General features: G+C 41.9%; 1 long non-coding RNA gene across 1 annotated transcript; it reads left to right on the forward strand.

Moving 5' to 3' along the window:
* The first annotated feature begins 3083 nt into the window (after positions 1-3083).
* On the forward strand, positions 3084-23316 carry LOC138756077 (uncharacterized). The gene is made up of 2 exons (XR_011352723.1): positions 3084-3162; positions 22499-23316. It is a non-coding gene; the product is annotated as an uncharacterized lncRNA (long non-coding RNA).
* Positions 23317-23781: the final 465 nt, after the last annotated feature.

The following is a 23781-nucleotide window of genomic DNA, read 5'->3' on the forward strand; positions in this document are numbered from 1 at the left end:
TCCCTCTTTTCACGTTGTACATATGTTCTCTGGTGTTTGCTATTGTGCCCTGGGAAAAAGACACTAGCTGTCAACCTTATCTATGCTGTTCATAATCTTGTAGTCGTCTATCAAGTCTTCTCTTGCCCTTCTATCCTCCAAAGAGAAACATCCTAGCTCTGCTAACCTTGCCTTATAAGACTTATTTTCCAATCCAAGCAACATTCTGGTAAATCTCCTCTACATCCTCTTTATAGCTTCCACATCCTTCCTATAATGAGATGACCAGAACTGAACACAATATTCTAAGTGTGGTCTTACCAAAGATTTGTAACATAACCTCTCTACTCCTGAATTCAATCCCCCTATTAATGCATCCCAGCATCCCAAAGGCCTAACTATCCTAGTAACTTGTGTAGTGACCTTGAGGGATGTATGGATTTGGACACCAAGGCCTCTCTGTTCATCCACACTCTTAAGTAACCGACCATTAACCCTGTACTCAGCCTTCTGGTTTGTCCTTCCAAAATGCATCTCCTCACACTTATCGAATTGAACTCCATTTACCACTTTTCTGCCCATCTCTGCATCCTGTCTATATCCTTTTGTAACTTATGACAACCTTCAGCTCCATCCACAACTCCTCCAGCCTTCATATCATCTGCAAACATACTGACCCATCCTTCCATCTCTTCATCCAGGTCATTTATAAAAATCACAAAGAACGGGGGTGGCAGAACAGACCCTTGTGGAATTCCACTAGTCATTGTCCTCCAGGCAGAATACTTTCCTTCCACTACTACTCTCTGCTTTCAACACGCTAGCCATTTTTAAAAAATCCACACAGCCAAGGTTCCATGGATCCCAAGCCTCATGACTTTCTGAATGAGTCTCTGATGGGAGACCTTGTCAAATGCCTTACTAAAATCCATGTAGACCACATCCACCACCGTACCCTCATCAGTTCTTTTTGATACCTCTGCAAAAAACCCATTTAGGCTTGTAAGGCATAGCTATCCCTTCACAAAGCCATGCTGGCTATCTTTAAGTAGACTGGACTTCTCCAAATGCTTGTTAGATCTTATCCTTAAGAATTCTCTCCAATCATTTGCATATCACCGACGTAAGACTCATTGATCTACAATTCACAAGATACCCCTTTTAAACAAGGCGACTACATTTGTCATTCCCAATCCTCTGGCTCCTCCTCTGTGGCCAAAGTAGACTCAAAGATCATAGCCACTGCCACAGCTGTCTCTTCCCTCACTTCCCATAGCAACCTTGGGTATATTGCGTCTGGCCCTGCGGACTTATCAATCTGTCAGTGTTACCAGTAGAAAATATTTGGCAGGTAAAAGTTAGACCACCTTTACTGTTTACCAGTTCTATAGTATATGAAAGTATATGGAGTGCCCAGTTGTCTACCTCTGTAATGATTATTGTCCCACCACCCAATGTTTTTGATGCAGGTCACCTACGATCATGAATTAGATGTAGTCTTTATTTCTACAAGGCATATATTTTTAGCAGGGTTATATTCCTGGAGGGGTGCAGAAATGAATGCCCATGCAATAATAGGCCATATAAGTTTAGAACTAGAACAGTTGGCCAATGAGATTATAGAAAGATTTGCCACCCTGAAGCAAGAGATGCAAACTCTTTGAATGGTGAGCCTGTGGGGAAAGAATATGCCCCCATGCACAACAAGGCCAGGATTTCCCTTGTCCTCATCTATCATCCCACCAGGCTCTGTATCCAACAATCCACCTCCTCCATTTCCTCCATGCAGCATGATCCCACCTCCAGACATATATTCCCCTCTCCTCCCCTCTCCACCTCCCTTCGTGACTCCCTCATCCACTCCTCCCTCCCCATCAATCATCCCCTGTGACTGCAGGAGATGCTCCACTTGTGCCCACATGTTCTCCCTCACCACCAATCTGCGCCCCAAACAGCCCTTTCAATTTAGGCAACACTTCACTTGTGAATCTGTGGGAGTCATCTATTGCATCCGGTGCTCCCATTGTGGTCTCTTCTATATCAGAGAGACTTGGCACTGAGGGGGGATCGCTTTGTTGAGCACCTTGGCTCTGTCTGCGCAATAACATGAGCCTCTCAGTGGCTGCCCATTTCAATTCCCCAGCCCATTCCCTTGCTGACATGTCTGTCCATGATCCTATGCACTGCCACACTGAGCCAACCCGCAAATTGGAGGAACAGAACATTATCTTCAGTTTGGGCACTCTCCAACCAGAAAGCATTACCATCGATTTCTCTGGTTTTCTTTAAAACCCCCTCCCCCATCTTCCCGCATCCTTCTCCTTTCCTCTAATTCTCTCTCTCTCTCTCTCTCTCTCTCTCTCTCTCTCTCTTTCTCTCTCTCTCTCTCTCTCACTTTTTCCCTGCCTTTCTTCTTATCATATTCAATTAACACCTTTTGTCTGTTGATCTGGGCTCCTCCCCATCCCATTCTTCCTCCTTTCTCTCCACAGTCTTTAGCCCCTTTTACACTACCAAATAAAGTGGGTTGATCTGGGCAATTAAGTGGGTCAGTAGTCAGTCCATAGCGGGTAATGTGGCAGTGTGAAAAGTCCCAAACAGGCAGGGCGGGTAAAATCCAACTGGGCTCTGACTCTTGGTAGGGGGTTATATCAGAGCCCGGTTGAGTTAACTCAGCATTGACTCTGTGACAGGGTGAATGGTCAATCTGCTCCACTATTAGTGATGTTAGTGTCTGCATGCGTGTGCCAGTCTGGTAGTATTTTAAGCAATCCTGAGATGATTTAAAGCACAGGTCCACTGGCTGCGCGCTGTCAGAGCACGGGTGGTGGGGCTGTCAGCACGTGTCTGTGCTTTAAATCATCTTAAGATTACTTATAAATCCTAATACAATGTAATGCTATGTAAATAGTTGTTATACTCTATTGTTTATGGAATAATGACAAGTTGGTCTGTGGGTTTGTCCTGTTTGAACTGTGAAGTCCATTGTGGTAGATTTTCCCATGGTGTTTTATACATTGAGTGCAGATGTGCTTTATTCCCATTATGATTTCACTGCCCTGTGAGTATGTAATGTGTCACTTGTGACATAACTCTTGGAGGTTGGACTCCCCCCCCCAACTTTAGATTTGTGAGATACGCATTTACCAGATCATTTATGCTCCAGTGTGAAAGGCTTACCAGGTACTGCAACCCATCTTGTTTACTTGCCTTTTTGGAGGGTTGGCGGGGTGAAAGAGGCTTTTAATTTAGACGCCTCCATACTGTTTGTGTCGGTAATATATCTTTACCTCCTATGGACACTCGAGTCTGGCTGAGTTAATCCAGCATTTCTGTGTTTTTACTACAATTACAGTGTCTCCAGACTTTAGTGTTTCACTCGGGAAAGAATGTGGCACCTATATGCCCAATGTTTTGGAAAATATGATCCATGTGTTTGAACATATGGCCCCTCCAAAATCAAAGACGGAGACAGTGGCATTATTATGTCCAATCTTGAAACACAAGAGAAAGGGAAGAAATCCTTGGATTTTTTAAAGTGTTTGGAGTATATATCAATCAAGAGGTAATTTCAGAGAAGCATTGTGCATTAGAAATGGTTAAACTAGTGTAGGATGGCATACTTGACCATTTAGAAGGCAGCTGAATTTAAAATGGATGATGCTAATTAAGAGTAGCCTTACGTGATAAGCAAGGTGCTAAGAGTCTCTGGGAACCAGGGGGATGAGGTGTCTGGAGTAACTGCTGGGTCTTGATAATACAGAATAGGGAGAATTAATAAGCTGTGTTCAAAGACTGCTTGTGGCATCTATAGAAAGATTTATTAAGCTCCATATATACTCGAGTAAAAGTCAAATTTTCAAGACCATTTTTTAAAGTTAAATTTATGGCATTGATTATTACATGGGTACTACTTTTGAGGGGTTGAAATTCACACTAGAATCCAAAATACCATACCAGTAGCAGGAGTCCAAATGATCTCTAAATGAATAAAGAACCAAAACAAAATGAATCAAAGTAGAGGTCTCCAAAGTGGTCAATATCAATCCCTGTGGGGGTGGTTGATGGAACTATCCAAGGGGTCAATAAATGCCGGGGGGGTCGAAAGGAGTTCAGTTATGCTGAGGGCAAGGTGGGGGGGGGGGTTGTTAATTGAACATTTTTGGTGGAAAGAAGCAGGAGCAGATCAACAGAAAATAGTTTTATGGCAGTGGTGGCCAACCTCTCACAAGAGAGGGCCTTGATGTTGTATTTGGCTTTGACCTTTGACTAAGTTGAGAGCCAATGGGAGAATGGATTAAGTGTTGAAGAAAGATGTATGTGTTCTTTGTACCTTTGGTAGTACCCCTCACCTGTCCAGCACCACCCCTCCCTGGTCCAGTGCTGCCACCCCCGCTCCCATCCAGTGCCACCCCCCACCCCACATGTCCAGCCTTTGGGTTAATGAGGGATCAAGTATTCCATGAAGGGGTCAATGGTCTAAGAAGTTTGGGGACCTCTGAATTAAAGTAACAATACAGAGTCTGTGTATCAAAATACACATCCTACCAAAACCATAAGACAATGTGATTGAAGTAAAAACACAAAGGGTTGGGTGGGGAGTGGTGGAAAGAAAGGGGAAGCTGACAGGAGGAATAGGGTTGAGTAGGGAGAGGTGTGAGGGAATAGGGAAGGGTAGGAGTGGTGATGGGTGAATGAGCTTGTGGGATCCAGCAGCGGAGGTATTCAAGGTGCCAGCCTTGCAGAGGCTGAGGTTGGTGAGGGAGTTAGCGTGGACATCGGTACAGGGGAGGTCAGGTCCGCGATAAGAATCAACATCATAGGAGATGTTAGGAGCTCCAGTCTGTGGGGAGCCAGGACCGGGTAAGAAATCCGTGATGAAGATGTTCGGACCTCAGACCAGCAGGCGGCCTGGGTCAAGGCGTGAATTTGCAACCAAGGCGTCGGGAGTTCCAGTCTATGGGTGGCCAGGGCTGAGGGGTGAGTTCATGACCAAAGCATCAGGAGTTCCGGTCTTCAGGAGCCGGAGACAAGGTGAGAGACTAGGGTCGACTTTTACATGAAATATATGGAAAATATCAGAATTCTGGCCAAAACATTGGGGGTCGGCATTTACACGAGATCGACTTTTATACAAGTATATTCGGTACCTATTTTGCTGTATACTTATGAACTTTGACATGTTGAAATTTAAAGTTCTGATAGTGGAGAAGGCAACTGGAGACTCAATGATGTCATGTTAATAAACTCTTAAAAAGAATCTCGCAGACACCGTCTTTGAGTTAATTTCCGTGACAATTTGGCATTGGTAAAATATTGATGAGAGAGAGAGAGAGAGAGAGAGAGAGAGAGAGAGCCAGGACTGACAGAAGGATAATGAATCTTGTTGTTATCTTTATTAATTTTTTTTAAATATTGTTACGAGTCCAGAGGACCCCAAAACCCAGCAGCAATAGATATGCACCACGACATAAGGGTGCATAAGTTGCTTTAAATTATCTTTGAACATGAAAATAGAATCAAACTTTAACTTATCTCTCTCACTTAAACTACTTAACCCCCTTCTAATTCTAAGCGCACGTGTGTGTAATGTGTGTGTAAGTTCAACAAAGTTCTTTGGTTCACAGTCCAATCTCACTGATTGCAGGCAATTCTTGTACTGTGCACAGAAGTTAAAATTAATAAAGTTCACCAGGCTTTGGGGCTTAACAGGTAAATGGTTACCACTCAGAAGGGTTGTTGTTGGTTTTCAGAGAGAGTTTTTCTTGTTTCAGGTCACCACAGAGTTCATTTCTGTTGCTCCTATTCCAAGGGAAACACTGGACAACCAGTCCTCTCCTTTGATCAGGCCGTCTTCCAAAGCTTGCTAGCTTGTCCCTCTGGAACAGATGTCTGTGTCTCATCTCTCTCTCTCTCTCTCCCTCCTCTCTGAGAGCAAAGCCTCTTTTATTTTGCTCTCTGCTTGCAAAGATCACATGACCTTCCAGACAGTAAGTTCTGTTTTCCAGACAAAGCTGCCTCTGCCTGTTATTACATTTGTTGCCTTTTGCAAATAACAGTCCATCAAGAGTATGAGCTCTCTTGCAAGAGCTCCTGCAAAAATATTGTGTTTTTAAAGTGTTTGTGTGTGATCTGCTCCAACAAACATTTCCCAATCTATCACCCAAACACCTCAAAATACTCTGTCACAATATATTCCACCCTTGAACCCAATGTGATATGTACTTTGTATAATTGTTCAAGGATTAAAAGGTTAAGATTTGCTCATTTAAAAAAAATAAACAATCTGAATGGATCAATAGGAAGGAAATGCAAGTCATCAGAAGTGAAAAAAAGGAGAATCTGAAAAAGCTAATTTGAAGAAGTGTGATGGTTAGGGCAATAAAAAGTGAGAGGAGGTAGCTGGAGGGGTAAGAGGATTCTGTTATTTGTACCAAGTCATCATAAACTACAGTGACCAATGTTGGGGATGTGCTTAGATTAGATTAGTGAACAATACTCCAATTAGGGCAGCATGGTTGGTGTAGCGGTTAGAGCAACGTCTTTATAACAGCAGCGATCAGGACTGGGGTTTGAATCCCACACTGTAAGGAGTTTGAACACTCTCCCATGTGTGCGTGGGTTTTCCCTGGGGGCTCCGGTTTCCACCCACCATTTGAAATGTACCAGGGGTTGTAAGTTAATTGGTTGTAAGTTGGGCGGCATGGGCTCATGCGCCAAAATGGCCTGTTAAAATTTAAATTTAGTCTACAATCCCTACATTTTTGAAGGGGGGGAGGAAACCTGGAGGAAAATCCAGGTAGACATGGGGAGAATGTACAAACTCCCTACAGATGCCACCGGATTTGAATCCAGGTCATTGGCGCTGCTGTTGTGTTGCACCTACCACTACTCTAACCATACCGCCCACACCCAGGTGAGAATTCTACCACTGAACCACCAATGTTGATGGCAATGTGTGAAGTAAGAATAAATATTGAGTGGGTGCTTGATAATCAACATGGTGGAACAGTTTGTTTCCATGCTGGACAATCCTCACACACTCCATCTCTCTACACCACGGTTGGCATACTGCTTAGCGCAACACCTTTACAGTGCCAGCAATTGGGACAGGACCGGGATTCGAATCCCACACTATCTGCGTGGGTTTTTTCAGGGGCTTTGCTTTACTCCCACTATTCAAAATATAGTGGTGGTGCAGGTTAATGGGGTGCAGATTAGGCGGCATGGATTCATGGGCCGAAATGGCCTGTTACCGTGCTACATGTCTAAATTTAAGTTTAGAAATGAAGGGTGCCTGTAGTGAGAAATCTGTGACAAATTCAAAATTTCAATCCAATCACAGAGAAAAAACAAGTTTTGCTTCATTTCATACAAACGTTTCAAAAGATTTTCACTCTATGGCCATTGCTTTTAAAGTCAGCATTAATTGTTCAGGAGGTACCCCCAACAGGCTATGAGAAGGTGGTGGTGAGCTATTTTCTTGAACCACTGGTGAAGGTGCTTCCACTGAGCTCATGCTAAGAGAATTCCATGACATAGACCCAGCGACGATGAAGGAACAGGACTTCCTCCAAGTTTGGAGGAATATGTGGCTTGGAGGGGAACTAACAGGTGGTGGGATCCCCATTAACCTGCTGGTCTTGTCTTTCACCATGGTAGAAGTCATGGGATTAGGAAGTGCATTATACAGAAGCTGCTCTTTTTACCAAATTACTATCAAAGGAAAATAGCCATTATGCAAATTAATGAGAATTTGCAGCGCTCTAAGTCACAATGTGTACTCTTAAAACTTAAGCATTTGGAACAGATCCACATTAAACAGAAGTCAAGAGAGTGTTGGATACACTGAAACATCCAACGCTGGCAGAAATAAAAGTACATCGTTCAATCCTTGATGCACCAAGGATAACGAGGAGAATGGAAAGAAGGGACCCAAATGAGCAGAGTCAAATACAGCAAGTATTCTTCTTCTTTGGCTTGGCTTCGCGGACGAAGATTTATGGAGGGGGTAAAAAGTCCACGTCAGCTGCAGGCTCGTTTGTGGCTGACCAGTCCGATGCGGGACAGGCAGACACGATTGCAGCGGTTGCAAGGGAAAATTGGTTGGTTGGGATTGGGTGTTGGGTTTTTCCTCCTTTGCCTTTTGTCAGTGAGGTGGGCTCTGCGGTCTTCTTCAAAGGAGGCTGCTGCCCGCCAAACTGTGAGGCGCCAAGATGCACGGTTTGAGGCGTTATCAGCCCACTGGCGGTGGTCAATGTGGCAGGCACCAAGAGATTTCTTTAGGCAGTCCTTGTACCTTTTCTTTGGTGCACCTCTGTCACGGTGGCCAGTGGAGAGCTCGCCATATAATACGATCTTGGGAAGGCGATGGTCCTCCATTCTGGAGACGTGACCCATCCAGCGCAGCTGGATCTTCAGCAGCGTGGACTCGATGCTGTCAACCTCTGCCATCTCGAGTACCTCGACGTTAGGGGTGTGAGCGCTCCAATGGATGTTGAGGATGGAGCGGAGACAACGCTGGTGGAAGCGTTCTAGGAGCCGTAGGTGGTGCCGGTAGAGGACCCATGATTCGGAGCCGAACAGGAGTGTGGGTATGACAACGGCTCTGTATACGCTTATCTTTGTGAGGTTTTTCAGTTGGTTGTTTTTCCAGACTCTTTTGTGTAGTCTTCCAAAGGCGCTATTTGCCTTGGCGAGTCTGTTGTCTATCTCATTGTCGATCCTTGCATCTGATGAAATGGTGCAGCCGAGATAGGTAAACTGGTTGACCGTTTTGAGTTTTGTGTGCCCGATGGCACAGCAAGTATAAAGGACATTGATATGCAGGGAGTACAAAAAAAACCAGGCCAGAGTGAAATGCTGGCCTAGACAAGTTAAAAATAAAAAAAGATTGACATCACAAGTCAAACTCAAATAGAGGGACAGCTGTTGGGAGGTAGAGGAGATGGGCACAGACAGTATCAGGTAGAATGCTAATACTTGCTGCAACAGCCCCATGTCATGTATCACTTAAGGTGAGGGAGGGAAAGTTCAAGGGAGATGCATGAGGTGAGTTTTCTACACAGGTGCCTTGAACAGGCCACCAGAAGTAGTGGTGGATGCATTTACAACAGTCACATTTAAGAGGCTTCAAGATAGGCATGCGAATACAGTAAAACCCAAGGTATCTGGCACCCTTGGGGATTGACAGATGCTGGATAAGTATATTTTCTGGTTGCTTGAGACTTACTCTTACAATGCCCTAACTAATACACCTGCATTAAGAATAAACAGTTTAAAAGACAAAAATACTATATTGTACTTCTTCTTTGGCTTGGCTTCGCGGATGAAGATTTATGGAGGGGGTAAAAAGTCCACGTCAGCTGCAGGCTCGTTTGTGGCTGACAAGTCCGATGCGGGACAGGCAGACACGGTTGCAGCGGTTGCAGGGGAAAATTGGTGGGTTGGGGTTGGGTACTAACACGGAACAATTTCACTTGGGTGAATATATAAACCTTAAAGCATTTTACTTTATTTTCAGCCACATTTCTTGAACACATTACACCATCGCTGAATCTGCAGGTTCCTTCCCCTCCACGGAGCCGCCCGAAAGACATACGATAACATTATAGATAATTAATCCCCTCCCCCCACCCAAGTTTACAGATAAAGCCTCTGACCAGGGTGACTCTTACTAAATAGGGATAAGGAGACACCATTGCTGTCTCACACAACTTTATTCAAACAGCTGCTACGAGCAGAGCATGGCCAAGCCACTCCGCTGGCTGAATATTTGTCCTGTCTTTACCAAAGGTTTATGAGCGACTTCAGAGAATATTTACTTTTACAATTTTTAAGCGTACGTATTTTTTAAAAGATTATTTTAATTTAAAAATTTATTTTCCTTGATTTTCCAGTTGCTTGAATTCCAGACGCCTGGGGTCATGTGCAAACACTAAGGTTTCATTTTAACTTGGCTGCCATAGTTGGCACAGACATCATGGGCTGAAGAGCCTGTTCTTTGTTTGTACTGTTCCATGTTCTAGCTTCCAAATCAGAGACCTTGAAGGCAGCTATTCACAAACAAAAAACACAAAATGCTGGAAGTGGGGTAGGTAGCCTCTCCACAGAAGCTGCTTATCCTAAATTGTTCCTGTATTTCCAAATTCTGTTGCCTGTGTTTCACTTTTTAAATGAACCTGCTAGTGTTTTCTCTCTGGAAATTTGATTGCAATAAAAGTATTCTTGATTAGAGTTTCTAAATGATGGGTTTTTAGGTTGTATCGAAGTCTCCACAATTACACTATTGTTTTAAAAATTTCAGAATATATTAGCAGGAACTTTATGTTCTACTTTTAGCACCTGTCACCACACCCAGGAAAGCATGAGGGATTAGGAGTGCCTTATTTTTGTTTACTCTTAAGATAAATGGATATTATTTTATAGATTAGGCCAGGATCGGAGATGAAAGTCCTGAAGGCTAGTTATAATAACAGGTTTCATTAGGACGACTGGGATGCATTAAAGTTGCAAAGCTGTTTTAGAATTGTTGTAAGCTTCTAGATTAAAGAGACATTGGTGTGAGTTTGGGTCTGGGTTCAAAGTCAGCAGTGTGGAGCTGGCACATACCCAAATCAGGAGGCACGAGCGTGGAAGGAACCTTATCCTTAAGTGGCATGCAAGGTAACAGCTGTCACTGCTGTTATGGCTGGTCAGCAGATCCAAATAATCACTGCCAAATCATCAGTTTCCCCACAAGAAGTTACCGTGTAAGGGAATAAGAAAGCAAATTAGAGGTTGATGAGGCATGGCAAAAACACTCCCATTCCTTCTGGCCCCAAAAGAAGGGCTTTGAGGGCAGCAGGTTTCTCAGGGACAACTGAAAAACAAAATGCTTGGCACAAATCCTGCTGATGCACCATCAATAACTCCAAAAGACTGGAAGTTATGTAAAACTGACAGGCTTTAATTCATGGTAGAATGGAGTCATGTCCATGCTAGTTGACTGTCCTGAACTGGGGAGGGGGCTTTATTTAGGAGTCTGTGGGAGGAGCCACAGGTACAGTTAGCCAATGGGTGTGCCCAGACAGATAAATATACAAATAGTGACTTTCCATACCTGCCATGTTCATCTTTGACTGATTTCTAGTTGAGTGTTTCTACAGGTTCTGGCTCATAATTTCTCAATTAAAACAAAAACATGTTGCAAATTTAACATTGGCTGCATCACTTGAAGTGTTTAGGTCTAAAGGGTGTCTCATTCTGCATAAAGTTAAGGCATTTCTTCAGCATAAATCAGAAATTAGTCTGAATTTCTATCCCATTACATCAGTGGTTATTAATATTTTCACATCTATGTACTAAACATAGATTTTTCTGTTCTAATGTTAAGAGGGTACTCTCCCCAGAAGCCAATATGTATTTGTTCCAATGACAGAAGCCATTTATTTTAGGTGATGCCATTGAAAAACAAATGGCAATATCAGTAATTATTTACAATTACGTGTATATAAAGTATGCAAGACCTTGAGAGTGTTTGAAAGCAACTTTCTGAAACTATATGGGCTACATCAAAACCACAGAAAGCAGGTGTCTATATATAGGTAAGTCACAAATGGAGAGGCCTATAAGAACATGAGTTGATAAGAGGGAATGAGAAGGCTCGATAGAATATGGTGGATTCAAGTCGAGCACACAGAACAGAAACTCTACCTTTGACATAGTAAGCCCACACTGACCAGCAAGCATGTAGGAGCAGAATTAGGTCATTCAACCCATCGAATCGGCTTTGCCATTCAATTCATGTTGTTATGAGCCCAGAAGACCCCAAAACACAGCAAAAATTCACCAAGACAAATGGTTACTTAACCAAAAGTTGTTTTTAATTATCTTTAAACATGAAAACAAGATTTAACTTTAACTTATTGCTATTAACTTAACCTAACTTAACCCCCTTCTAATTCTAAGCGCATGTGTATGTAATGTGTGTGTAAGTTCAGAAAAGTTATTTGATTCACAGTCCAATCTCACTTCTCACTCCTCCAAGTTCACCGGTATGAAGCAATTCCTACAATGTGCACATAATTTAACATTTATGGATCTTCACCAGGCCCTGATGCTTGAAAGGTAAATGACTACTGCTCAGTAAGGTTCTTGTCGGTTTTCAGAGAGAAATTTGTTGCTCGTTGGACACTACAACTGATTCCTTCTGATCAGCCACTTCACTGTCTTGCTGAAGAAACTTTCCCCATCAAGGTTTTCCAGATGATAACCTCTTTCTTTCAGGTCACCACATAGTTCCTTTTTTGTTTCCCTTATTTCAACTGAAACATTATACAGCCAGCCATCTCCTCTTGTATGGAACACAAGGGTTTTGACCATGCTGAACTAAGAATTCACAATCCACCTTCAAAATGTTTTTTTTTCCACAAGTTTGCCAGCTTGTCCTGTTCCAGTCCAAATTGCTGCTGCTGAACTGTAAAACTATAGAACTCAATTCTTTCTCTCTCTCTCTCTCTCTCTCTCTCTCTCTCTCTCACTCTCTCTTTTCCTCTCTCTCTCTCTCTCTCTCTCTCGCTCTCTCTCTCTCTCTCTCTCTCTCTGCACTCAGACTGAGGCACCGGACCCAATCTTTTGAGTTCGTTCATCTGTTGGTTTCCAAAACAATAATCCATTACTCCACAGTATGTCATATTAACACCTACTTGTGAAGTCCTTATAGTCATTCTTCAACGTTTTTGCAAAGGCACTCGGAGCCTGGACTGTCTAGCTTGAGCAGAGCTCCAGCATTTTAAATGAGATCTGTTTTGAAGCGTTTGTATCTGTGTGTGACCTAACTAAAAACCCCACAATCTATCTCCTTTAAAACATATCTATATACAATATAAAATATAACATAATCTAACTCAATGTCTGAAGTATTTTTACTCTCAGCCCCATTCTCCTACCTTCTTCCCATAAGCTTTGATGCCCTTACTAATCAAAAACATCAATCACTGCTTTAAATCTACCCAATGCCACATCTGTGTTTGCTAACAAATTCCATAGATTTGCCACCTTTGACTGAAATTTCTCTTAATCTCTTTTCTCATGTTACACTAGTTTTACACCTATTTACTCTAGTCTCTCGATCCTTGCTCAGCCCTCCTCGTGGGTCTGGGAGAATCAGAAACTCGCTACAAAGACCAAGACTATTGTGTACAATGCATTCATTATCAGCACCCTCATGTATGGTTGAGAGACTTGAATCACCTACTTCAAGATAGGAAGGAAACTCATCAGTCTTCACCTGCTTATGAAGGTGGTGGATCAGGTGGCGGAAACACATGCTCTCCAGGAGTCTTTTTCAACACCAATTATTATAATGATCCCCAAGAAAGATAGGGATCCATTGAATCCCACCTTCTATAGGCCTATATCACTAGTGAATGCAGATTATAGCAAAAGCATTGGCCAATAGGTTGGCAAAATATTTGCTGAAATTGATGAATCCAAATCAGACTGGCTTCATTCAGAAAAGGTGAATTGCAGATAATGTAGCTAGATTGGTTAATATAATACATCTGGTGCAGTCAAGGGTGGATCCAGGGGGTGGCTGTATCTCTGGATGTGGAGAAGACTTTTGATAGATTGGAATGGGACTTACTGTATAAGGTACTGGAGAAATTTGGATTGGGACTGTAACGGATTTATGTTAATCTTTAATTTAATGTTAAACTATATTTCTCATATATAAAAATGTCTTAGTAAAGTAAATTATAGAGTGGGCAAAGGAGTTAAGGGTTATGGGGATAAGGCTGGAAAGGGGTACTGATGGTAGTGATCAACCATGATCTGTAAAATGGTGGTGCTGGCTCGACAGGCTGAAGGGCCTACTCCAGCTCCTATTGTCTATTGTCTAAAATATTGTATCTGTATTCTTAGTAAGTTGGCTGTGAGTTGGTACAGGGACACACATGGATAGAAAACCATTATACTCAGAGAAGAGTGTTCATTCTCGGAGTCATCATTTCTGGGACAGACAGAGCTAATGGATTTTAAGTGGGTCTTAATTATTCAAGAACTGCTGAAGGAAGCCATCTGTTTTTAATCAAAGCCACATAAGCCTCTTGAACAGAGATAAGGTCAGAGGTTGCTATGGATATGGAATGGTTTTGAAAAAGGAACAAATTTTTGGTTGAAATAAAACTGATGGTCATGTAGTTTCCAAACATTGGGACTCACCTCAGTGACAATATAATGGTCAGATTATTTGGAGAAATATATTACTGAATTCAGTTTTGGAAGAGTTCAGTTTGGAGAGTACAGAAGTCAAAACCTCTGTGACACAGGGGCTGAAACCTTGTTAAAGACAGGGTTGAGTTACAGTAACCAGAATTGGTGCTGTTGTTGTGTGTTACTCCTGCAAAAAGGGACCACAGAATCAGTGGCTTTTGAAATAAGGAAGACCATTTTGCTATCTCTTTAAAAAAAAAGAGGATAGATTTCTATTGGGTTTTTTTTCTGTATGTCCACTTTGTTTAACCCTTGTCTGGTTTGTGACTTCATCATGGAAGAGGATAACCATATTTGTTTAACTCTTCTCTGGGTTCATGAATTTATTGTGGAAAGTAGCCACATTGTGAATAAAGAGGCCTGAAGATATGATGTTTCAAAGCACTTCATAATTATTTCTGAACTGAGAATTTAAGACCTTCAAGGAAGACTAAAATGATGCTGAACTTTTAATGATTGACTTTTCAGAGTGGGACTTTAATTACACACACACACACACACACACACACACACACACACACACATATTTACATTTGCGCATAATGGGGTTAAATTTAGAGTTAAGTAAATTTAGAGATAAGTAAGAAATGTTATGTTGTTAATAATTTAATAAATAAAACTATTATTTTGAATTTACCATTGTCTGGTGAATTTTCAATTAGTGTTCCTGTGTTAGTGGAAACAAAGTCCCTTTAGTCCCAAAGATAATTTAAAGGGTTGTTAGTTCATAACAAGGATAAACATTTTTAAATTTGGTAAAGTAATTGTATCATAAATTCCAAGCCTAAATTATCACAAATGAACAAATATCTCCAGTGTTCCTGCTGAGCAGATCTAGTAGACAGCTCTGTTTATATTGGCCATTGGCCACTGGTGGAAATCATTCAATGGAATCCAGTCATAAACGGGTATAAGGTGGACCAGGTGGAACACAAAATTGCTGACAATGTACTAATATATTTGGGAGACCCTGGAGGGTCATTGGCCCTAAAGACTACACTAGAAGATTATGGGAGGGTCTCGGGATTTAAAATAAACAGACAAAAGTGAAATTAGGCCTTTGACTAAAGGGGATTGCAGACCCTATTAACAAGCAAGTCAATTTAAGTGACAACAGGAAGGCATCAAATATTTGGGGATAAGAGTAGAAAAAGACTTGAGCAATATATATACATAAGTTAAAATATCTCCCTTTCCTCCATAAGATAGAAGAGGACTTGGTTAGATGGAAAGTTCTGCCCATAACATTAATGGGAAGTGTGAATTGTATCAGAATGAAGGTGATGCCAAGACTGCAATATATTTTTCAAACGCTGTCCATTCCATTGACCCAGTGCTTCTTCAAGATGCTCAATGAATGTGTTAGGAACTTTTTATGGAGTGGGATGGTGGCTAGAGACTCCATGGATCTAAAACTGCCAGATTTGAAAAATTATTATTGGGCTTCCCAGGCGAGATTTAATGCTTCACTGTTTGAGGGAGGGGTCCCCCTTCTTGGGGTCAAATTGGACTACATGTAATAGGGGAAAAGATAGCAGGAGAGTTTATATATAAATGTAAATGAGTTTATAAATACCAAATTAATTTCCAAAAAGACAAATAACCCCATATTAAAACATATATACCAGACATGGCAAAAAATACATCAATGCATGGATTGAAGGTGGGGCTGTCTCCAAATACACCCTCGATCCAGAACAATTTAATACCCATGACACTGGACAACAGGATCCTGGAAACCTGGTGCTTGAAAGGGATCAGGTGTATTGAGGACTGTTATGTTCAGGGGCAACTAATTTCATTTGAGCAATTGAGGATTAAATTTGGATTATCTAATAGAACATTATTCTGCTTCCTAAATTGAGATTTTTCTCGAGACAAATTAGGACAAACAATGACTCTGCCAGAATGTAGTACCATGGAGATGCTAATTCAACAGGGGAATGTACTTAATTTTATTTCTATATTGTATTTCCTACTCCAGAGTGAGGGCCTGAAACTGGGATTACACCAGTTGAAGGAAAGATGGAAGTTGGACGTGGGGACAACAATTAATGAAAATTGGTGGGAAGACTTGTGTCTGAACAGCATGACAGGGATTATCAATTCTAGGTACATGCTGGTGAAGTACAATTTCCTGCATCAGTTGTACCTCGCACCGCAAAAATTATATAAATCAAAGTCAGAAAATTCGGATATGTGTTTCAGATGTGGTGTAGAGGTTGGAACTTTTATCCACTCCACCTGGCTATGTGAGATCCTTCTGGGTAGACTTCTGGGTATTCTAAAAGAAAATTACAAAAGTGGAGTTTCCACAAGATCCAGAATTGTTTCTTCTGGGAGATATTGGTTTAGATTATTGGCAGGGGAGGGGTACCAGACTGATAGTGAAATGGATAGATAGGGGTAGTTCCACAGACTGTGAAATCTCAAAGCCAGAGGGAGCAAAGAGGGATAGGAGAATTTCAGAGAGGGTGTCAGGCAGCAAATTGGAGAGAGCAGGGTGGCACAGTTTCAAGGTATTGTACATGAATGCACGGAGTATAAGGAATAAAATGGATAAGCTTGAGGCATAAGTGAACATCGGAGGATATGATGATGTTATCGGAGTAATGGAGACATGGCTACAGGAGGGACAGGATTGGGAAATTAATGTTCCAGGGTATACGACCTATTGGTGAAAAATTAAATTCAGGCGCTGGAAAGGAAAAGGAAAGACATTGAATCAGGTGGAGTAGAGACTGTTTGGATAGAGTTGAGAAATTGCAAAGGCAAAAGAACAATAATGGGGGTTATATACAGACCTCCGAACAGTGGCTCAGATGTGGGAATCAGTATAAATAAAGAATTAAGAATGGCATGTCACAATGGTAGTGATACAGTAGTTATGGGACTTGCAAGTCCACTTGCAAGTGGACTGGGAAAATAAAGTAGGTGTGGGAAAACTAGAGAATGAATTTATTGAATGTCTCCGAGATACATTCTTGCAGCAGCTTGAGAGGGAACCTACCAGGGGGAAGTCGATTCTGGACTTGATACTGTGCATTGATGTGGAGTTAATAAGGGACCTTGAGGTAGGGGTGCCATTATGTAATAGTGACCATAATATGATTACTTTTAATCTGCAAATGGAAAGGGAGAAGAAAAAAAAGCCATAAACATTAGCGCTACAGCTGAATAAGGGCGATTATACAGCTATGAGGGAGGAGCTAGCCAAAATAAAATGGAAGGACATTCTATCTGGGAGGACAACTGGGTAAAAATGACAAGTATTTCTAGACATTTTTCACAGAATTCAGAATATATTCATTCCAAAGAGGAGGAAAGGCTCTTCGAAGAGCAAATGGCAGCTGTGGTTGACAAAGGAAATCAAGTGCAGTATCAGGTCCAAAAAAAATAAGTATAAGATGGCAAAGCAGAGTGGGAGGTTAGAAGATTGGGAAGCCTTTAAAAAACAACAGAGAGAAACTAAGAAAGTCATTCGGGAGGAGAAAATGAAGTATGAGAGTAAATTGGCAAGTAATATAAAATGGGATAGCACAAGTCTCTTCAATTATGTAAAAAGTAAGAAATTGGTTAGGGTCAAAATTGGGCCCTTAAAAATGGAGAAAGGTGAAATTATCAATGGTGTGAGAGATGGGAAAATTGATCTAAAATTATGAACATGGAAGAAACTAAAATTCATCAGTTAATGGCTGTAACCAGTACAAACAGGATAAGCTTGGGGGTTAGGATGCAGGAAAGCAGAGTCAGCACGATTAACATAAGAATCTTCTAGTCTTTGTGACAAGACCATAAGACTAAGAAAAGGAATGGTAAGGTACAACAGAATGTAGGAAGTTGAGGTAGTCTGGATCAGATAAAGGTCTCCTAGCCCTGGACAGAAGTACCAAGTCCTACATATCTAATTAGCTAACCATACACAGATTTATACATATGAAATTAGCCAACCCTAGATAGAATGAGTCAACTCCGCATACCAAGAGATTGTAGCCCCGAGAATCAGGAAGGTGTGAATAAGGACAATGACATGATGGGACACCCACAGGATACCCCCTGGTCCTCCAAGTGCACTGAAACTGCACGTAGGCAGGAAGGATTACCTATGCCAAACCCATCCAGGGGGCAGAAGAATGTAAGGGGGAGGGCACTCTGATACTGAAATTGACTGTATAAATGTTGGGTGAGCCCCAGTATGTGTGTGTATTCCCAGGGTAAGGGGAAGCACCCAACTTTGCATTGTTGTAGTAATAAATGTTCTTTGTTCTCAATTTTTGTCTCGAGCAATTTCTTTAAAGGTACTTTAATTTCTAACAATGGGAACATGAAGATGGCTGAGGAATTTAACAAATACTTTGCATCTGTTTTCACCAAGGAGGATATAGATTATGATCAGTTAAGGGATAGGGGTCAAGCAGTATTTAACAATTGGTGAAATTACCAAAGGAAACAGAGAATCTGATGGATATTCAGATCCAGAAGCAGATGATTGTGAGCAAATTGTTAGAACTGAGGCCTGATAGGTCCCCTGGGCCTGATGGGCTGCATCCCAGGGAGCTTAGAGAGTTTGCTCTGGAAATTGTGGAAGCACTGGTCGACATTTTCCAAAATTCTTTAAATTCAGGAGAAGTGCCTGCAGACTGGAGAGTGGCTGATGCAGTACCACATTTTAAGAAGGGAGGGAGAGAGAATGCAGGAAATTATAGACCGGTCAGCCTGATGTCGGTGGTGGGGAAGATATTGGAATTCATCATTAAAGGAGAAATAGCAGAACACTTAGGAAGGAATAATAGTATTGGCGCTATTAGCATGAGTTCAGTATGGGTTCCTTAAAGGAAAATCTTGCTTGACTATGTTACGAGTCCAAAGGACCCCAAAACCCAGCAGCAATAGACATTCACCAAGACAAGTGGTTTTTAAAACAAAGGTTTTTTTTAATCAACTTTAAACATGAAACAGAATCAAACTTTAACTTATCTCTATACTTAACTAACCCAAATTAACCTCCTTCTACTTCTAAGTGCACGTGTATGTAATGTGTGTGTAAATTTGAGAAAAGTTATTTGGTTCCCAGTTCAATCTCACTTCTCCTTCTTTGAAATTCTCTAGTTGCAGATAATTCTTATACCGTGCACAGAATTTAACATGTATAAAGTTCACCAGGATTTGGTGCTTGAAAGGTAAATGTTTACCACTCAGGAAGGTTCTTGTAAGGTTTGCAGAGAGAGATTTGTTGTTCCAGGATTTTCACAATTGAGGTACTATCATTAGTCACCTCAATGACTCACTGATTAAACTTGCCCCATCAGGGTTTTCCAGATGATTACCTCTGTGAGAGATGGGAAAACTGATCTAAAATTATGTACATGAAGGAAACTAAAATTCATACATCAGTTAATGGCTGTAACCAGTACAAACAGGATGAGCTTGGGGATTAGGATGCAGGAAAGCAGAGTCAGCATGATTAACATAAGAATCTTCTAGTCTTTGTGACAAGAGCCACCATAAGACTAAGATAAGGAGTGGTAAGGAAGAATAGAATGTAGGAAGTTGAGGTAGTCTGGATCAGATAAGGGTCTCCTAGCCCTGGACAGAAGTACCAAGTCCTACATATCTAATTAGCTAACCTTACACAGATTTATACATATTAAATTAGCCAACCTTGGACAGGATGAGCCAACTCTACATACCAAGAGACTGTAGCTCCGAGAATCAGGAAGGTGTGAATAAGGACAATAACATGAGGGACACCGACAGGATACCCCCTGGTCCTCCAAGTATACTGAAACTGCACGTAGGCAGGAAGGATTGCCTATGCCAAACCCATTCAGGGGGCAGAAGAATGTAAGGGGGAGGGTATTCTGATACTGAAATTGACTGTATAAAAGTTGGGTGAGCCCCAGTGTATGTGTGTATTCCCAGGGTAAGGGGAAGCACCCAACTTTGCATTGTTGTAAAATAAATGTTCTTTGTTCTCAATTTTTGTCTCGAGCAATTTCTTTAAAGGTACTTCTATTTCTAACACCTCTTTCTTCAGGCTATCACAGAGTTCCTTTCTGCTCCCCTTATTCCAAGAGAAACATCAGACAGATAGCACTTCAAGCCATCCACTGCTCTGGAACTTTTTGTTTCCAACCAGCTCTTCCTGGCTTGCACTGTTCAGCTCCTTTCAGTGTCAGATACACAAGCTTGTCTTTTCTCTCTCTCTCTCTCTCTCTCTCTCTCTCTCTCCCCAACTGAGACTGCCAGGAAGCCCATGTGACTCTCTCACTTGCAAAAACCCCCACTTTCTTCAGCAAACAACAGGAGTTTTTCTCCTTGGTCAAGCTGTTGGCTTAGATAAACAAAACCCAGGGGTGACCTTTCTGTGAGCACACTGTAAGTACTTTTTAACAGCCAGTTTGTCTCCTCCAAACAATGGCTATTCATTTTATGATGTCATTTCAATTAGCACCCACTTGTGTAATGTGCATAAAAGTCTCCAAAGATCCTGCAATGTTACTGAATATGAATTCTTCAGTCTTTCAAAGAAGATCTGTTTTAAAACACATGTATGTATGTAACCCACTAATCTTACCAAATTCTCCCAATATTTATCAATTACAACTAATAGCCTTGAATATTTTGAGGACGTAACAAAGAGGGTGGGAGAGCTAGTGGATGTGGTGTACTTGGACTTCCAAAAAGCCTTTGATAAGGTCCCAAAATCAAGGAGCATGGTATCAGGGGTAGGGTGCTTTTATGGATAGATAGTTGGTTGAGAAATAGGAAACAAAGGATTGGGATAAACAGGTAATTTTCTGGATGGCAGAATGTGACGAGTGGGGTCCTGCAGGGGTTGGTGTTGGGTCCTTAGTTGTTTATCATTTATGTAAATGATTTGGATGAGGGGATTAATAACTACACATGCAAATGCGCAGATGACACTAAACTGGGTGGTAGTGTGAAGTTCGAGGAGGATGTCAAGAAATTGCAGAGGGACTTGGACAGGTTAGGGGATGGGCGGAGAAATAGCAGAAGAAGTTTAATGTGAGAAAATGCGAGGTTGTCCATTTTGGAGGCAGAAACAAGAGAGCAGAGTATTATTTAAATGGAGTTAAGCTAGGGAGTGGGATAATGCAAAGGGATCTGGGCGTACTTGTTTACCAGTCATTGAAAACCAGCGAGCAGGTTCAGCAAGTGGTGAAGAAGACGAATGGTATGTTGCTTTCATAAAGAGGGGATTGGAGTATAGGAGTAGAGAAGCCCTCCTGCAGTTGTACAGAGCCCTAGTGAGTCCTCACCTAAGTGCAGCACAGGTTTACAAGGTTAGTTCCTGGGATGGCAGGATTGACATACGCAGATAAGTTAGAAAGACTGGGATTATATGCGATGGAGTTTAGAGGGATGAGGGGAGACATGATTGAGGTATTTAGGATTATCAAAAGGCTTGAGAGGGTGAAATCAGAGCACATGTTCCCAGTGATGGGTGAGACTAGGACTAAAGGGCATAGCTTAAGAATACAGGGAAGGCCATTTAAGACAGAAATTAGGAGAATTTTTTTTACCCAGAGAGTTGTCGGTCTGTGGAATACATTGCCACAGAGGGTAGTGGGGGCAGATTCGTTGGATAGATTTAAGAGAGAGTTGGATAAGGCTTTTGTGGGAGGGGGAGTTAAGGGTTCTGGGGATAAGGCTGGGATTAGTTATTGAAAGAGAAAGATCAGCTATGATCCGATAAATGGCGGTGCTGGCTCGATGGGCCAGTTGGCCTACTCCATCACCTATTGTCTATTGTCTATAATACCATATTCAATTTGCAATGATCACTTTGTTGTAAGCCAGGAAGTATAGAGTAGTTGCATAGAAGTCCAACCCTCAACTTAGTATTACATTACGGAGTACAGAAATGCAGAGTTGCATTCCCCGGAGAAGATTATTTATAACTTGAGGAAGAAGTATGAAACGTTCATTGAAGTGTGGCAGCATATTTGAGGCACATAGGTGTACAGATATGATCTATACCCTGCCCCACTTAAGATACAAGCTGTCCCAACAGATAAATAATGAAGAAACTGAATTAAGGTTGTGGCACAGAAGATGTGTGTTTAATTTTTCATTTTATTTTTGTTTTTTTTCTTTTGCCTTTTAAGGTTTATTTAATATCTGTGGAAGGGAAAAAACTGGAATCTTTATTGTGTGATAAGAAAATGTTTTATATTGTTTGTATATATTTGCTTGAGTCTTTAAAATAAAATATTTTAAAAACTCTTCACCTGTACAGACTTTGTGGCATCCTCGGCATCAGTTGGAGAGACAAAGTCCAAAATTCTGAGGTCCTCTCCTGTGCTGCACTTCGTGCAAAGTTCATACTTTTAAGAAAAGCTGACTATGCTGGTTGGGCCATGTCCATCGTACGAAGGATGGTAGACTGCCAAAGAACATCCTCTACGGAAAACTAGCAATAGGCAAGAGGAACGTCGGTAGATCCCAGCTTAGCTTCAAGGACCTCTGCAAGCGTGACATGAAAGCCTTAAAAATCAACACAGAATGTTGGGAGGATACAGCGGATGACGACAACAAATGGCCAAGTACTCTTCATCAACACCTAGAGCAAGGCGAGAAAGTGATCTTGAGTTATTTTGAAGAGCAGAGAGCTAAACGAAGAGCACAGCGGACAGCAAACAATTAAATGATGCCCAACACATGCACCAATGGTGGCAGAGCCTGCCATTCCAGGATCAGCTGCAATAGCCACTGTCTGTGGAGATACAACCATTACTATAGCCACACTCCTACCGGCCTACTGCAGGGGGAAACCACTGTACCTGCAGGTAGGCAACCTGGGAGGTTGGTCCCACCTGCCCACTCAAGCACCAGTCCATATAAAGACTCGAGTAGGCCCTTCCTAAGTCAGTTTGGCACGTGGAACCAGAGGCTACAGAGACCTGATGTTGAACAGTCCTCTCAAGTTTTGTGTTTGTTTGCTGCACCACAGTGCATCACACTGTCAACATTGCTCAACAAACCAGTGACTACCTGAGGCGCAGTACCCATGGTCAATCATGACCGATAGAGACCATGAATAAAGTCTCACTTTAATTCCTTTTCATTTTTTCCACATTCCCATCAACTTCCCTCCAGGTTCTTTGACACTTTTGGCAATTTACAGCAGTTAACCCAACTGTACACATGTCTTTGAGACACAAAAGGAAACCGATGCAGCCAGAGAACACCCAGCCAGTCACAGGGAGAAACTGCAAGCTCCCTACAGACAGCACCAGAGGTCAGGATTGAATCTGAATCACTGGTCCTGTGAGGCAGCAGGCATGGTTCTGCCTGATTCACAGTTATGCAGCATGGAAGCAGGCTTTTTGGCCCAACTTGCTGTTGGGCACTACCAGTTGCCACAATAATCACAGAACCAAAGACTGAGGGGAACGATAGGCTTTATTACACACAAGACTTGATGGCCCGGATCCAAGCTAGGGAAGTGCAGAGAAGGAAGAGGTGACTCGACCTTTATGGCCTGGGTCAAAGGGGAGGAGTCTAGGAGAGGATGCCATT

The sequence above is a fragment of the Narcine bancroftii genome, chromosome 3, assembly GCF_036971445.1.
Source record: "Narcine bancroftii isolate sNarBan1 chromosome 3, sNarBan1.hap1, whole genome shotgun sequence".
In the NCBI taxonomy this organism is placed as follows: Eukaryota; Metazoa; Chordata; class Chondrichthyes; order Torpediniformes; family Narcinidae; genus Narcine; species Narcine bancroftii.